Here is a 19,468-nt window from a genome sequence, read left to right on the forward strand (position 1 = left end):
TGAAGAAACATTATACTTAATCATTGCAAAGTCTCTCTTTTGTCTCACGGGTGCTGTAGAACTCTGCAGGGTACAAGACATGAGCTTGCTGAGCTGTACACTAGCACAAAAACCTTGCAAACAGGTTTTATAGCAGGTAAATGAAAGAGATAGAAATTAGCCCAAAATGGCCAATAAACTACTAAGTTCTGGGATGAGACCACTCCTGCAGGGACCAATAGTCTGCACAAAGCTCCCTCTCCTACAGTGAACAGAAAAACTTATTTATATCCAAGTAAGGTATGGGCAAACACAGAAACTTGTAACACAGACCTGAATTCAGCACTAACCTAAAAACTGGACTATACTAGTTTAGAATGGCGGGAAAAAGTATTATTTTTGTTTTTTTGTTTATTTTCAGAAAATAAAGCAGATACAATCAAATATAGACATTAAATGCACATAAATGGTTATTACACTTGAGTATGTAGCCTACAACTGTTAAACAGGTAATTTAAACACAAAAATGACTTTGTTAAAGTGCAGGCAGTAAAACAAGTACAATATGTAGCTGAAAGAAGCTTCTTAAATCACAGAAACTCTAGAAAATTTGCATTTTTAGTGGAATTAGATAAAGGCAGCAAGAAAATGCAGAAAAATGATATTTATTCACTCCAAAGTCTCTCTTTTGTCACTCTGCTGCTGTAGAACTCTGCAGGGCACAAGGCAGGAGATTGCTGAGCTGTATACTGCCACAAAAACACAGAAACTTGTAACCCAGCCCTGAATTCAGCACTAACCTGAAAGCTGGACAATACCAGGTTACAAAGGTGGGAAAACAAGTATATTTTTTGTTTTTTTGTTTTTTTTTTCAGAAAATAAAGCAGATACAATCAAAAAAACACTTTAAATGCATAGAAATTGCTATCACACTTGAGTGTGTAGCCTACAACAGTTAAGCAGGCAATTTAAACACAAAAATGACTTTGGTAAAATGCAGGCAGTAAAATAAGCATAATATGTAGCTGAAACAAACTTTTTAAATCACAGAAACTCTAGAAAACCAACGTTTTCGGCGGAATTAGCTAAAGTCAGCAAGAAAATGCAGAAAAATGCTACTTAATCACTCCAAAGTCTCTCTTTTGTCTCTCTGCTTCTGTAGAACTCTGCAGGGCACCAGGCAGGAGCTCGCTGAGCTGTATACTAGCAAAAAAAACTTGCAAATGTGGGTTTTATAGCAGGGAAATGAAAGAGATAGAAATTAGCCCAAAATGGACAATAAACTACTAATGTCTGGGCTGAAACCACTCCTCCAGGGACAGATAGGCTGTTCAAAGCACCCCTTCTCACAGTGAACAGAGAATCTTCCTTCTATACAAGTAAGGAATGGGCAAACACAGAAACTTGTAACACAACCCTGAATTCGCCACTAACATAAAAATTGGACTATACTAGTTTAGAAAGTCGGCAAAACAAGTATTTTTTTGTTTATTTTCAGAAAATAAAGCAGATACAATCAAAAAATGACTTTAAATATCCAGAAATGGCTATCACACTTGAGTATATAGCCTACAACAGTTAAACAGGTAATTTAAACACAAAAACAACTATGTTAAAGTGCAGGCAGAAAACAAGTACAATATGTTGATGAAACAAGCTTTTTAAATCACAGAAACTCTATAAAATCAGGGTTTTATGTGGAATTAGCTAAAGGCATCAAGAAAATGCAGAAAAATTATAGTTAATTACTCCAAAGTTACTCCTTTGTCTCTCTGCTGCCGGAGAACTCTGCAGGGCATCAAGCGGGAGCTTGCTGAGCTGTATACTAGCACAAAAACCTTGCAAATGCAGGTTTTATACCAGGGAAATGAAAAAGATTGAAATTAGCACATAATGGCCAATAAACTACTAGTTTCTGGGCTGATACCACTTCTCCAGGGACAGATAGGCTGCTCAAAGCTCCCTTTCTCACAGTGAACAGAGAAACTTCCTTCTATCCAAGTAAGGTATAGGCAAACACAGAAACTTGTAACACCACCCTTAATTCAGCACTAACCTGAAAACTGGACACTACTACCTTAGAAAGGTGAGAAAAGAAGTATATATATATATATATATATATATATATATATATATATATATATAATTTTTTTTTCAGAAAATAAAGCAGATACAATAAAAAAACAATTTAAATGCATAGAAAAGGCTATCACACTTGATTGTGTAGCCTACAATAGTTAAAGAGGCAATTTAAACACAAAACTGACTTTGGTAAAGTGCAGGCAGTAAAATAAGAACAATATGTAGCTGAAAGAAGCTTCATAAATCATAGAAACTCTAGGAAATTTGCATTTTAAGTGGAATTAGCTAAAGGCAGCAAGAACATGCAGAAAAATGATATTTATTCACTCCAAAGTCTCTCTTTTGTCTCTCTGCTGCTGTGAAACTCTGCAGGGCACAAGGCAGGAGCTTGCTGAGCTGTATACTTCCACAAAAACCTTGCAAATGTGGGTATTATAGCAGGGAAATGAAAGAGATAGGAATTAGCACAAATTGGCCAATAAACTACTAATTTCTGGGCTAAAACCACTCCTCCAGGGACAGATAGGCTACTTAACGCTCCCCCTCTCACAGTGAACAGAGAAGTTTCCTTCTAACAAGGAAGGTATGGGCAAACACAGGTACTTCTAATACAGCCCTGAATTCAGCTTTAACCTGAAAGCTGGACTATACCAGCTTAGAAAGATGGGAAAACAAGTATATTTTTTAGTTTTTTTTTTTTTGTTATGTTTTTTTTTTTCAGAAAATAAAGCAGATACAATCAAAAAAACACTTTATATGCACAGAAATCGCTATCACACTTGAGTGTGTAGCCTACAACAGTTACACGGGTAATTTAAACACAAAACTGACTTTGTTAAATTGCAGGCAGTAAAATAAGTACAATAAGTAGCTCAAAGAAGCTTCTTAAATCACATAAACTCTAGAAAATTGGATTTTAAGCGGAATTAGCTAAAGGCAGCAAGAAAATGCAGAAAAATGATATATAATCACTCCAAAGTCTCTCTTTTGTCTTTCTGCTGCTGTGGAACTCTGCAGGGCACAAGGCAGGAGCTTGCTGAGCTGTATACTACCACAAAAACTTTGCAAATGCAGGTTTTATAGCAGGGAAATAAAAGAGAGAGAAATTAGCCCAAATTGGCCAATAAACTACTAATATCTGGGCTGAAACCACTCCTCCAGGGACAGATAGGCTATTCAACGCTCCCTCTCTCAAAATGAACAGAGAAGTTTCCTTCTATCCAAGGAAGGTATGGGCAAACACAGGTACTTGTAACACAGCCCTGAATTCAGCACTAACCTGAAAGCTGGACTATACCAGCTTAGAAAGGTGGGAAAACAAGTATATAGTTTGTCACTCTGCTGCTACAGAACTCTACAGGGAACCAGGCAGGATCTTGCTGAGCTGTATACTAGCACAAAAACCTTGCAAATGTGGGTATTATACCAGGGAAATGAAAGAGATAAAAATTAGCCCATAATGGCCCATAATGGCCAATAAACTACTAATTTCTGTGCTGAAACCTCTCCTCCAGGGACAGATAGGCTGCTCAAAGCTCCATCTCTCACAGTGAACAGAGAAACTTCTTTCTATCCAAGTAAGGTATAGGCAAACACAGAAACTTGTAACACAGCCCTGAATTCAGTACTAACTTGAAAACTGGACTCTACTACCTTAGAAAGGTGAGAAAAGAAGTATATATATATATATATATATATATATATATATATATATATATAAATATATATATATATATATTTTTTTTTCAGAAAATAACACAGATACAATAAAAAAAACTTATTAAATGCACAGAAATGGCTATCACACTTGAGTGTGTAGCCTACAATAGTTAAACAGGTAATTTAACACAAAACTGAAGTTGTTAAAGTGCAGGCAAAAATTAAGTACAATATGTAGATGAAAGAAGCTTCTTAAATCACAGAAACTCTAGAAAATTTGCATTTTAAGCGAAATTAGCTAAAGGAAGCAAGAAAATGCAGAAAAATTATAGTTATTCACTCCAAAGTCTCGCTTTTGTCTCTCTGCTGCTGTAAAACTCTGCATGGCACAGGGCAGGAGATTGCTGAGCAGTATACTACCTCAAAAACCTTGCAAATGCAGGTTTTATAGCAGGGAAATGAAAGAGATAGAAATTAGCCCAAATTGGCCAATAAACTACTAATTTCTGGGCTGAAACCACTCCTCCAGGAACACTTAGGCTACTCAATGCACTCTCTCTCACAGTGAAAAGAGAAGTTTCCTTCTATCCAAGGAAGGTATGGGCAAACACAGAAACTTGTAACACAGCCCTGAATTCAGCACTAACCTGAAAGCTGGACTATACCAGCTTAGAAAGGTGGGAAAACAAGTATATTTTTTAGGTTTTTTTTTGTTTTTTTTCAGAAAATAAAGCAGATACAATCAGAAAAACACTTTAGATGCACAGACATGGCTATCACACTTGAGTGTGTAGCATACAACAGTTAAAAAGGTAACTTAAACACAAAAAAGACTTTGGTAAAATGCAGGCAGTAAAAAAAAGGACAATATGTAACTGAAACAAGCTTTTAAAATCAAAGAAACTCTAGAAAATGAACAATTTAGGTGGAATTAGATAAAGACATCAAGAAAATGCAGAAAAATGATACTTAATCACTCTAAAGTCTCTGTTTTGTCACTCTGCTGTTGTAGCACTCTGCAGGGCACCAGGCAGGAGCTTGCTGAGCTGCATACTAGCACAAAAACCTTGCCAATGCGGGTTTTATAGCAGGGAAATGAAAGGTATAGAAATTAGCCCATAATGGCCAATAAACTACTAATTTCTGTGCTGAGACCACTACTCCAGGGACAGATAGGCTGCTCAAAGCTCCCTCTCTCACAGTGAACAGAGAAACTTCCTTCTATCCAAGTAAGGTATAGACAAACACAGAAACTTGTAACACAACCCTGAATTCAGCACTAACCTGAAAACTGGACTCTACTAGCTTAGAAAGGTGGGAAAAGAAGTATTTTTTTGTTTTTTTCAGAAAATAAGCAGCTACAGTCAAAAAACACTTTAGATGCACATAAATGGCTATCACACTTGAGTGTGTAGCCTACAACATTTAATCAAGTAATTTAAACACAGAAACAACTTTGTTAAAGTGCAGGTAGTAAAACAAGTACAATATATAGGCGAAACAAGCTTTTTAAATCACAGAAACTCTACAAAAATCAGGGTTTTAGGTGGAATTAGCAAAAGGCAGCAGGGAAATGAAGAAAAATTATACTTAATCATTGCAAAGTCTCTCTTTTGTCTTACGGGTGCTGTAGAACTCTGCAGGGCACAAGACATGAGCTTGCTGAGCTGTATATTAGCACAAAAACCTTGCAAACAGGTTTTATAGCAGGTAAATGAAAGAGATAGAAATTAGCCCAAAATGGCCAATAAACTACTAAGTTCTGGGATGAGACCACTCCTGCAGGGACCAATAGTCTGCACAAAGCTCCCTCTCCTACAGTGAACAGAGAAACTTATTTCTATCCAAGTAAGGTATGGGCAAACACAGAAACTTGTAACACAGACCTGAATTCAGCACTTACCTAAAAACTGGACTATACTAGTTTAGAAAGGTGGGAAAAAGTATTATTTTTGCTTTTTTGTTTATTTTCAGAAAATAAAGCAGATACAATCAAATATAGACTTTAAATGCACATAAATGGTTATTACACTTGAGTGTGTAGGCTACAACAGTTAAACAGGTAATTTAAATACAAAAATTACTTTGTTAAAGTACAGGCAGTAAAACAAGTACAATATGTAGGTGAAACAAGCTTTTTAAATCACAGAAACTCGAGAAAACAGGATTTTTGGTGGAATTAGCTTAAGGCAGCAAGAAAATGCAGAAATATTATACTTAATCACTCCAAAGTTTCTCCTTTGTCTCTCTGCTGCTGCAGAACTTTGCAATGCACCGGGCAGTTGCTTGCTGAGCTGTATACTAGCACACAAACCTTGTAAATGCGGGTTTTATGGCAGTGAAATGAAAGAGATAGAAATTAGCCCATAATGGCCAATAAACTACTAATTTCTGGGCTGAAACCACCCCTCCAGGGACAGATAGGCTGCTCAAAGCTTCCTTTCTCATAGTGAGCAGAGAAACTTCCTTCTCTCCAAGTAAGGTATTGGCAAACACAGAAACTTGTAACACAGTCCTGAATTCAGCAATAACCTGAAAGCTGAACTATACCACCTTAGAAAGGTGGGAAAACAAGTATATATTTTTTTGTTTTTATTTTCAGAAAATAAAGCAGATACAATCCAAAAACACTTTAAATGCACAGAAATGGTTATCACACTTGAGTATGTAGCCTACAACTGTTAAACAGGTAATTTAAACACAAAAATGACTTTGTTAAATTGCAGGCAGTAAAACAAGTACAATATGTAGCTGAAAGAAGCTTCTTAAATCACAGAAACTCTAGAAAATTTGCATTTTAAGTGGAATTAGATAAAGACAGCAAGAAAATACAGAAAAATTATATTTATTCACTCCAAAGTCTCTCTTTTGTCGCTCTGCTGCTGTAGAACTCTGCAGGGCACAAGGCAGGAGATTGCTGAGCTGTATACTACCAGAAAAACACAGAAACTTGTAACACAGCCCTGAATTCAGCACTAACCTGAAAGCTGGACAATACCAGGTTACAAAGGTGGGAAAACAAGTATTTTTTTTGTTTTTTTTTGTTTTTTTTTCAGAAAATAAAGCAGATACAATCAAAAAAACACTTTAAAATGCATATAAATTGCTATCACACTTGCGTGTGCAGCCTACAACAGTTAAGCAGGCAATTTAAACACAAAAATGACTTTTTAAAATGCAGGCAGTAAAATAAGCATAATATGTAGCTGAAACAAACTTTTTAAATCACAGAAACTCTAGAAAACCAACGTTTTCGGTGGAATTAGCTAAAGTCAGCAAAAAAAATGCAGAAAAATGCTACTTAATCACTCCAAAGTCTCTCTTTTGTCTCTCTGCTTCTGTAGAACTCTGCAGGGCACCAGGCAGGAGCTCGCTGAGCTGTATACTAGCAAAAAAACCATGCAAATGTGGGTTTTATAGCAGGGAAATGAGCTCAAATCTCCTTTTCTCACAGTGAACAGAGAAACTTCCTTCTATCCAAGTAAGGAATGGGAAAACACAGAAACTTGTAACACAGCCTTGAATTCGGCACTAACATAAAAATTGGACTATACTAGTTTAGAAAGTTGGTAAAACAAGTATTTTTTTTTTGTTTATTTTCAGAAAATAAAGCAGATACAATCAAAAAATGACTTTAAATATCCAAAAATGGCTATCACACTTGAGTGTATAGCCTACGACAGTTAAACAGGTAATTTAAACACAAAAACAACTATGTTAAAGTGCAGGCAGTAAAATAAGGACAATATGTAACTGAAACAAGCTTTTAAAATCTAAGAAACTCTAGAAAATGAACAATTTAGGTGGAATTAGATAAAGACATCAAGAAAATGCAGAAAAATGATATTTAATCACTCTAAAGTCTCAGTTTTGTCACTCTGCTGTTGTAGCACTCTGCAGGGCACCAGGCAGGAGCTTGCTGAGCTGTATACTAGCACAAAAACCTTGCCAATGCGGGTTTTATAGCAGGGAAATGAAAGGTATAGAAATTAGCCCATAATGGCCAATAAACTACTAATTTCTGGGCTGAGAACACTATTCCAGGGACAGATAGGCTGCTCAAAGCTCCCTCTCTCAAAGGGAACAGAGTAACTTCCTTCTATGCAAGTAAGGTATAGGCAAACACAGAAACGTGTAACACAGCCCTGAATTCAGCACTAACCTGAAAACTGGACTCTAGTAGCTTAGAAAGGTGAGAAAAAAAGTATTTTTTTTTTCAGAAAATAAAGCAGATACAATCAAAAAACACTTTAGATGCACAGAAATGGCTATCACACTTGAGTGTGTAGCCTACAACAGTTAAACAGGTAATTTAAACACAAAACTGACTTTGTTAAAGTGCAGGCAGTAAAATAAGCACAATAAGTAACTCAAAGAAGCTTCTTAAATCACAGAAACTAGAAAATTGGTGTTTGAAGCAGAATTAGCTAAAGGCAGCAAGAAAATGCAGAAAAATTATATCTGATCACTCCAAAGTCTCTCTTTTGTCTGTCTGCTGCTGTAGAACTCTGCAGGGCACAAGGCAGGAGCTTGCTGAGCTGTATACTACCACAAAAACCTTGCAAATGCAGGTTTTATAGCAGGGAAATAAAAGAGAGAGAAATTAGCCCAGATTGGCCAATAAACTATTAATTTCTGGGCTGAAACCACTCCTCCAGGGACAGATAGGCTACTCAATGCTCCCTCTCTCACAGTGAACAGAGAAGTTTCCTTCTATCCAAGGAAGGTATGGGCAAAAAAAGGTTATTGTAATAGAGCGCTGAATTCAGCACAAACCTGAAAGCTGGACTATACCAGCTTAGAAAAGTGGGAAAACAAGTATATTTTTTAGTTTTTTTTTTTGTTTTGTTTCAGAAAATAAAGCAGATACAATCAAAAAAACACTTTAGATGCACAGCCATGGCTATCACACTTGAGTGTGTAGCCTACAACAGTTAAACAGGTAACTTAAACACAAAAACGACTTTGGTAAAATGCAGGCAGTAAAATAAGTGCAATATGTAGCTGAAACAAGTTTTTAAATCAAAGAAACTCTAGAAAATGAACAATTTATGTGGAATTAGCTAAAGACAGCAAGAAAATGCAGAAAAATGATACTTAATTACTCCAAAGTCTCTCTTTTGTCTCACTGCTGTTGTAGCACTCTGCAGGGCACCAGGCAGGAGTTTGCTGAGCTGTATACTAGCACAAAAACCTTGTCAATGCGGGTTTTATAGCAGGGAAATGAAAGATATAGAAATTAGCCCATAATGGCCAATAAACTACTAATTTCTTGGCTGGGACCACTCCTCCAGTGACAGATAGGCTGCTCAAAGCTCCCTCTCTCACAGGGAACAGAGTAACTTCCTTCTATGCAAGTAAGGTATAGGCAAACACAGAAACTTGTAACACAGCCCTGAATTCAGCACTAACCTGAAAACTGGACTCTAGTAGCTTAGAAAGGTGGAAATATAAGTATGTTTTGTTTTTTTCAGCAAATAAAGCAGATACAATCAAAAAACACTTTAGATGCACAGAAATGGCTATCACACTTGAGTGTGTAGCCTACAACAGTTAAACAGGTAATTTAAATACAAAACTGACTTTGTTAAAGTACAGGCAGTAAAATAAGCACAATAAGTAGCTTAAAAAAGCTTCTTAAATCACAGAAACTAGAACATTGGTGTTTTAAGCAGAATTAGCTAAAGGCAGCAAGAAAATGCAGAAAAATGATATTTCATCACTCCAAAGTCTCTCTTTTGTCTGTCTGCTGCTGTAGAACTCTTCAGGGCACAAGGCAGGAGCTTGCTGAGCTGTATACTACCACAACAACCTTGCAAATGCAGGTTTTATAGCAGGGAAATAAAAGAGAGATAAATTAGCCCAAATTGGCCAATAAACTACTAATTTCTGGGCTGAAACAACTCCTCCAGGGACAGATAGGCTACTCAATGTTCCCTCTCTCACAGTGAACAGAGAAGTTTCCTTCTATCCAAGGAAGGTATGGGCAAACAAAGGTTATTGTAATACAGCGCTGAATTCAGCAGTACCCTGAAAGCTGGACAATACCAGCTTAGAAAGGTGGGAAAACAAGTATTTTTTGTTGTTTTGTTTTTTTTTTCAGAAAATAAAGCAGATACAATAAAAACACATTTTAAATGAACAGAATTGGCTATCACACTTAGGTGTGTAGCCTACAACAGTTAAGCAGGCAATTTAAACACAAAAACAACTTTATTAAAGTGCAGGTAGTAAAACGAGTACAATATGTAGGTGAAACAAGCTTTTTAAATCACAGAAACTCTAGAAAATCAGGGTTTTAGGTGGAATTAGCAAAACGCTGCAAGAAAATGCAGAAAAATGATACTTAATCTTTGCAAAGTCTATCTTTTGTCACACTGCTGCTATAGAACTCTGCTGGGCACCAGGCATGAGCTTGCTGAGCTGTATACTAGCACAAAAACCTTGTAAACAGGTTTTATAGCAGGTAAATGAAAGAGATAGAAATTAGCCCAAAATGGCCAATAAACTACTAAGTTCTGGGATGAAACCACTCCTGCAGGGACCAATAGTCTGCTCAAAGCTTCCTGTCCTACAGTGAACAGAGAAACTTATTTCTATCCAAGTAAGGTATCGGCAAACACAGAAACTTGTAACACAGCCCTGAATTTAGCACTAACCTAAAAACTGGACTATACTACTGGACTATACTAGTTTAGAAAGGCAGGAAAAAGTATTATTTTTGTTTTTTTGTTTATTTTCAGAAAATAAAGCAGATACAATGAAATAGAGACTTTAAATGCACAGAAATGGCTATTACACTTGAGTGTGTAGGCTACAATAGTTAAACAGGTAATTTAAATACAAAAATTACTTTGTTAAAGTATAGGCAGTAAAACAAGTACAATATGTAGGTGAAACAAGCTTTTTAAATCACAGAAACTCGAGAAAATTAGAATATTTGGTGGAATTAGTTAAAGGCAGCAAGAAAATGCAGAAAAATGATACTTAATCACTCCAAAGTTTCTCCTTTGTCTCTCTGCTGCTGTAGAACTCTGCAAGGCACCAGGCAGTTGTGTACTGAGCTGTATACTAGCACACAAACCTTGCAAATGTGGGTTTTATAGCAGGGAAATGAAAAGGATAGAAATTAGCCCATAAAGGCCAATAAACTACTAATTTCTGGGCTGAAACCACTCCTCCAGGGACAGATAGGGTGCTCAAAGCTCCCTCTCTCACAGTGAACAGAGAAACTTCCTTCTATCCAAGTAAGGTTTGGGCAAACACAGAAACTTATAACACAGCCCTGAATTCCGCACTAACATAAAAATTGGACTATACTAGTTTAGAAAGGCGGGAAAACAAGTATTTTTTTTTGTTTATTTTCAGAAAATAAAGCAGATACAATCAAAAAAAGACTTTAAATCCGCAGAAATGGCTATCACACTTGAACGTGTAGCCTACAACAGTTAAACAGGTAATTTAAACACAAAAAACTATGTTAAAGTGCAGGCAGAAAATAAGTACAATATGAATATGAAACAAGCTTTTTAAATCACAGAAACTCTAGAAAATCAGGGTTTTAGGTGGAGTTAGCTAAAGGCAGCAAGAAAATGTAGAAAAATGATACTTAATCACTTCAAAGTTACTCCTTTGTCACTCTGCTGCTGCAGAACTCTACAGGGCACCAGGCAGGATCTTGCTGAGCTGTATACTTGCACAAAAACCTTGCAAATGAGGGTATTATACCAGGGAAATGAAAGAGATAGAAATTAGCCCATAATGGCCAATAAACTACTAAGCAGGACCTCCACTGAACTTAATGCGTACAGACCCACTGCTTTACTCTCCCCCCTGGCCAAAATCCTAGAAAAATGCATCCATACCCAGATGCTAAACTATCTCCTAGACTGCAACATCCTGTCACCTACTCAGCATGGGTTCAGACCTGCTCATAGTACCACTACAGCTCTCCTCTGCTTCACAGACACAGTAAACCATCTCAAAAATGAAGGCCTGCAAGTGTCAACTCTTTTTTTTGGATATGTCCAAAGCATTTGACACAGTCTCACACCAAATCCTGCTAAACAAACTAAACCAATATCATCTATCTAATTCCACTCTTACCTGGTTCCAAAGCTACTTAACTGACAGGTACCAAGCTGTGAAATGGGAAAATTCTCTCTCTCCTCAGCTGCCCATAACTATAGGAGTCCCACAGGGTTCTATTTTAGGACCACTACTATTCACGGTCTTCACAAATGACCTCCACACCTCCACACAGCATGCATCTATAATTCAGTATGCAGATGACACTACCTTAATCTGTGCTGCACAAAACATTCCAACCCTCCTGCAAACAACTCAATTAGCATTCTCTGACGTTGAAAACTACCTTACCAAAGCCCAACTTATCCTCAATCCAAAGAAAACTCAGCTTATGATTATAACCAGTTCTAACAAAAACACTAACAGTCAATTCACTATCTACTCCACAAATGCTACTCTAGTTGCTCCAGTGGCACAGGCTAAGCTATTGGGAATAACCATAGACTCCCACCTAAAATTTGATAGTCATCTGAACTTAACTATTAAAAAAGTACATGCCAAACTGGGGTCACTCTACTGTATCAAACCATTTCTTACCAACAACACAAGATCAGCCATTGCTCGCTCCCAACTTCTATCCACCCTACTCTATGCATCTCCCATTCTGACTAATCTCAACAAAACTGAACTAAGCAAAATGGAAGCTTGCTATAACAGAATTGCCCGCTTTGCTGCAAATTGCTCATATAGAACTCATCACTGTACTGCTTTGAGACAGCTCCACTGGCTTGAACTGCCCAACCTCCTAACCTACTATCAATTCTGCCTCTGTCATTCTATCTATTACCTCCCCAATAAGTGTCCTACCCTCAAAAACCTAGTACAACATCACTCAGCCAAAAGGCCACTTAGATCATCAAGCAAACTACTACTAGAAGTCACCAACAGCTACAATAGCTTTGGAGATGCACTATATAGTAGTTTGGTGGCCAGAAAATGGAACTCTGTCCCTACTAGCATTCAAAACACATCATCCAAAGCCTCATTTAAAGACCTCATCAGGCAACATCTCAAGCAAAGTTGGCAGTGCTATGATTGCTCCCCAGGCTAGTGAAAGCGGATAACATATACATACTAAATCTAGAGCAATTGATAATAGTTTTTCAATCTTACTCACAAACACTGGCTAATCTACAATGTATGTACTGTACCTGTGTACTATGTATGTATTCTACCTACATTCCAAAGTTCAGCTGTACACCACAAATCTATTACTTACCTTTATTTTTAAAATTAATATTTTTTTGATTGTTCTCTCCACTGTAACTGTTTGTGCCGCATACCACTGTAAAAACATGTCTCTTGTAATTTGTGTGTAAACTGATTATGTCTAAATAACTAAATGTGTCTGTAATTTTTCTTTGTGGATCTTTTCTCCCTGGGCCTCTGCTGAAAAAGGGCATTTTCGGCTCAGTCAGACACCCCCGGTTAACAAATGTAAAATAAAATAAAATAAATTTCTGTGCTGAAACCTCTCCTCCAGGGACAAATAGGCTGCTCAAAGCTCCATCTCTCACAGTGAACAGAGAAACTTCCTTCTATCCAAGTAAGGTATAGGCAAACACAGAAACTTGTAACACAGCCCTGAATTCAGCACTAACCTGAAAACTGGACTCTACTACCTTAGAAAGGTGAGAAAAGAAGTATATATATATATATATATATATATATATATATATATATATATATATATGTATATATATATATATATATGTGTATATATTTTTTTTTCAGAAAATAAAGCATATACAATAAAAAAAACAATTTAAATGCACAGAAATGGCTATCACACTTGAGTGTGTAGCCTACAATAGTTAAACAGGTAATTTAAACACAAAACTGACTTTTTTAAAGTCCAGGCAGTAAAATAAGTACAATATGTAGCTGAAAGAAGCTTCTTAAATCTTAGAAACTCTAGGAAATTTGCATTTTAAGCGGAATTAGCTAAAGGCAGCAAGAACATGCAGAAAAATGATATTTATTCACTCCAAAGTCTCTCTTTTGTCTCTCTGCTGCTGTGAAACTCTGCAGGGCACAAGGCAAGAGCTTGCTGAGCTGTATACTACCACAAAAACCTTGCAAATGTGGGTTTTATAGCAGGGAAATGAAAGAGATAGAAATTAGCCCAAATTGGCCAATAAACTACTAATTTCTGGGCTGAAACCACTCCTCCAGGGACAGATAGGCTATTCAACGCTCCCTCTCTCACAGTGAACAGAGAAGTTTCCTTCTATCCAAGGAAGGTATGGGCAAACACAGAAACTTGTAATACAGCCCTGAATTCAGCTCTAACCTGAAAGCTGGACTATACCAGCTTAGAAAGATGGGAAAACAAGTATATTTTTTATGTTTTTTTTTGTTTTGTTTTTTTTTCAGAAAATAAAGCAGATACAATCAAAAAAACACTTTAGATGCACAGAAATGGCTATCACACTTGAGTGTGTAGCCTAAAGCAGTTAAACAGGTAACTTAAACACAAAAACGACTTTGGTAAAATGCAGGCAGTAAAATAAGCACAATATGTAGCTGAAACAAGCTTTTAAAGTCAAAGAAACTTTAGAAAATCAATGTTTTAGGCGGAATTAGATAAAGACAGCAAGAAGATGCAGAAAAAGAAATACGAGACACCCACCAGGGCAGAATCAGTAATAAAACTTCTAATCACCACAAAGTCCAGCAGTTGTATCACTAGGTAATTTCACCACAGGATTTTATTGAACAGGCAAACAGTTGCAGATAGGTACAGACTAAGCACAATAAAAATGCTTTCGCCAACAGTTCGGCTTCATCAGAGTCATAACACAGAACTAACTTAAACATTAATTTTAAATACTATACTCACAGCTACGATTGGATGAAACAAACCACCTCCCCCCAATTAATTAATTAAAACCAATAAATTTATAACTATATAATACTACTAAAAACTACTTTTTATTTACATAAATACATAAATAATTAAAAACTCCTCAAAAAATTGATATCTAAATTGTATACATATACACAAACAACTAAATCTACTAATAAATATCATATAAAACTCATATCAATACTAAAAATTGATAAAAATTGTTGTAAATAAAAATTCTATGCATCAATTAAATCTGTTGAGATCTAAGTTTTAAAATAGGTTTAATAGAGATGTGGTCATTTAGACCTGGGGGTCTACAGGCATCTAATCTAATTTGCCACTCTGTCTCTAAAGCCCCCACTCTATTGACCACATCTCCGCCTTCCCCACAATCAATGACACGACCTATAACAAAAAACAAAAACTTTTTAAAATCACTACATTGTGTACTGTGCAAATAAAGTGCATTGTGCGGGTCCTTCTTTTTAATTGACCTTAAATGCTCAGAAATCCTATCACGAAGCCTCCTAATAGTTTTGCCCACATAATAGGCTTCACAAGAGGAACAGGAGGCCAAATATACAAGGTTTTTGGTACAACAATTACACTGTCCAGGGCTTTTGATGGTGTATTTGTACCCTTCTACACAAACATATGAACCTTCATTCACGTACCTACACCACCTACAAAATCCACATTTTTTCATGCTCGACCTGTACTTTTTTGTTTTGTTTTTTTCTAAAATCCCTTTCAGATTCTCCCCTCTACTATACACAATATTGGGTCCATTCCCCAAGATCTTTTTGACTTCTTCACTAAGAGAGAAATTCCATACTTCCTTCACCAATTCAGTAATTGCAGGTGTCATACTGTTGTATTTAACTACTAACCGCAAACCTTCTGCCATTTCATCCTTCTTACCATCCTCCTCATCTCTTATGGTCACTCCACCCAGTAAAATCGGAGCATATCTACCTCTTCTTTCTCTATTTACATCTCTTTTTACACTCAGTAAAAGCTTTAAAGGGTATCCACGATCCACGATCCAAAAACATTCCAACCAATTTGAACATTTCATCCTTAAACACTGTATCTTGACTAAACAATCTAGACGTTCTAACCATTTGGGCTTTGATTAACCCCTTACGCTGAGGAAATGGATGGCAACTGTTGAAATGTAAAAGAGAGTTGGAATAATTTTCCTTCCTATAGATATTGCTTGTAAAACCCCCTTCATCTTTACAAATCAACAAATCTAAATAGTGGATACTTTCCTTTTTCCAATTAAATGTAAATTTCAAGAAGTTTGTTGTGCTCCCCAAAAAATCAACAAATTCACTTGCTGAATCTTGGTCACCCTTCCAAAGAATCAATATGTCGTCCAAAAACCTGTTGTACATAAGTATTTTCTCCATGTACTTACTAGATGTGAAAATGTGTTCTCTCTCCCAGGTTAATAGAACTGCATTCGCAAACAAGGGGGCACATTTCGCCCCCATTGCTACTCCTAAAACCTGCTGGAAAAGATCTCCTTTGAATGCCACAAAGTTATTTTTTTTTTTTTTTTTAACACTACTTCCATCAGATCTAAAAGGAAGTTTGTTTTTTGTCCATTATTTTGTCTATTAACCTGGGAGAGAGAACACATTTTCACATCTAGTAAGTACATGGAGAAAATACTTATGTACAACAGGTTTTTGGAAGACATATTGATTCTTTGGAAGGGTGACCAAGATTCAGCAAGTGAATTTGTTGATTTTTTGGGGAGCACAACAGTTTTTTTTAGAAAATAAAGCAGATACAATAAAAAAACACGTTAGCTGCACACAAATGGCTATCACACTTCAGTGTGTAGCCTACAACAGTTAAACAGGTAATTTAAACACAAAAATGACAGTAAAATAAACACAATATGTAGCTGAAACAAACTTTTTAAATGTCAGAAACTCTAGAAAATAAATGTTTTAGGTGGAATTAGCTAAAGACAGCAAGAAAATGTAGAAAAATGATACTTAATCACACCAAAGTCTTTCTTATGTCTTTCTGCTGTTGCTGTAGAACTCTGCAAGGCAGCAGGCAGGAGCTTGCTGAGCTGTATACTAGCACAAAAACCTTACAAATGCAGGTTTTATAGCAGGGAAATGAAAGAGATAAAAAATAACCCAAAATGGCCAATAAACTACTAATTTCTGGGCTGAAATCACTCCTCTAGGGACAGATAGGCTGCTCAAAGCTCCCTCTCTCACAGTGAACAGAGAAACTTCCTTCTATCCAAGTAAGGTATGGGCAAACACAGAAACTTGTAACACAGCCTTGAATTCAGCACTAACCTAAAAACTGGACTATACTAGCTTAGAAAGGTGGGAAAACAAGTATTTTTTTGTTTTTTTTTTAGTTTTTTTCAGAAAATAAAGCAGATACAATAAAAAAAAACTTTAGATGCACAGAAATGGCCATCACACTTAAGTGTGTAGACTACGACAGTTAAACAGGTAATTTAAACAAAAAAACAACCTTGGTAAAATGCAGGCAGTAAAATAAGCACAATATGTAGCCGAAACAAGCTTTTTAAATCACAGAAACTCTAGAAAATGAGTGTTTTTGGGGGAATTAGCTAAAGACAGCAAGAAAATGCAGAAAAATGATACTTAATCACTCCAAAGTCTCTCTTGTGTGTCTCTTTGCTTCTGTAAAACTCTGCAGTGCACAAGTCAGGAGCTTGCTGAGCTGTATGCTAGCACAAAAACCTTGCAAATGTGGGTTTTATAGCAGGGAAATGAAAGAGATATAAATTAGCCCAAAATGGCCAATAAGCTACTAATTTCTAGGCTCAAACCACTCCTCCAGGGGCAGTTAAGCTGCTCAAAGCACCCTCTCTCACAGTGAACAGAGAAACGTCCTTCTATCCAAGTAAGGTATGGGCAAACACAGAAACTTGTAACACAGCCCTGAATTCAGCACTAACCTAAAAACTGGAGTACACTAGCTTAGAAAGATGTGAAAACAAGTATTTTTTTTATTTTTTTTTTTTGCTTTTTTTTCAGAAAATAAGGCAGATACAATCAAAAAACACTTTAAATGCATATAAATGGCTATCGCACTTGAGTGTGTATCCTACAACAGTTAAACAGGTAATTTTAACCCCAAAAGACTTTGTAGGCAGTAAAATAAGTACAACATGTAGCTGAAATAAGCTTTTTAAATCACAGAAACTCTAGAAAGTCGGCGTTTTAGGCAGAATTATCTAAAAGCAGCAGGAAAATGCAGAAAAATGATACTTAATCACTCCAAAGTCTCTCTTTTGTCTCTCTGCTGCTATAGAACTCTGCAGGGCACCAGGCAGGAGCTTGCTGAGCTGTATACATATATATATATATATATATATATATATATATATATATATATATATATATTTTTTTTTTAATGTATATATATATATATATATATATATATATATATATATATATATATATATATATGTATTCATAATTGTTCATCCCTCCTGTTTCATGGAAAAGTAAATAGTTCCAAATATGTGTATATTCATTTTTGTTCATCTCTCCTGTTTCACAGTAAAAAGGTAACTAAAGCAATTTTCTCATGTGTAATAAACAAGTTTTCTCAATTGTAATAGAACTTTTTTTCAGAAACCAGAGGTAATTACATTATATCACATGAAATCAGTTTCAGTATCACACAGAAAATAACATAAATTTAAGAACACAAAATTACCTACATACCTCTTAACTGTTTGTATAGTTCTGATTGCTTCCTTTTATAGTTCTGGAGACCTACAAATACATTGTAATTACATTGTATGTCCATTGGCTTTCCTGTCTCAAAACTCCTCTGTGATTTAATGGTATGCATGTAATTAGGTCTTTATTGGGAAATTGCAGGAAACTACACTTTACATTTTAATACACAATTCTCATATTTCTCTTCTTTTCTTATGCCTTTGTGATCAAAAAGAGAATGGTCCCAAAGTTGCAGACATAATTCCGAGTAAAACAGAGTTCAAATACAGTTTACAAAGGTTCTGAATGTCTGCAATTAGAAAGAAAATATGTGATTTTTTTAATGAGTTTCGTTTAGCCAGGCACCCCCTTCCATCATAATCTGTATAGAAAGTCAAGTACTACCATGGAAGTATAGTACCAGTTACTCATTTAGGATCACACCAAGCATACCACTCCATCCAAAATCCAGAGCCTTTATCATTTATAGCCAGATCTCATCACCTCTCTTAACTGTACCAGAGCAGAATCAGTTTATCACTACACAGACCTCATCTACAGAAATAGACACAGTACCAATGACTGTCTGGCAATGTCTCCTTGAGATGGTACTTCCACCAAGAACAAGTGTTATTAAGTGCTTTTCCCTGTATTCCCAAGAATGTTCCTAGATTAGGTAAACATTTTTCAACAGTTTCAATGAATATCTTCGATTAATTTGTCATGGTACAGTACCTCTATATTCTATAATCCTTATAGCTGTATCATTCAGGGCTTTGTTCCTCCGACTGAGTTATTCTTGACAAGTTGGTTTTGTGGGAGGAACCTGGCAAACTCTATTTCGAAATTTGACTCCCTTGTCTATTCATGTAAAGGAACAGATAATTTATGGAGCCAAGCTTAAAGGTTATGTTTGCCTGAAATGTATAGTGACTGGGTTTAGCCCATAAAATTTTTGTAGCGCTACCATGTATTCTCATCACACATAAGCTAAAATGTGGAGGTCATGTGCAATTCTAATTGAATAACAGGTATGACTGGAGCAGATTATAATAGACTATACCCTGGTAAT

This window comes from Protopterus annectens, chromosome 6.part0, assembly GCF_019279795.1.
Source record: "Protopterus annectens isolate FY-2018-M chromosome 6.part0, PAN1.0, whole genome shotgun sequence".
Classification (NCBI taxonomy): Eukaryota; Metazoa; Chordata; order Ceratodontiformes; family Protopteridae; genus Protopterus; species Protopterus annectens.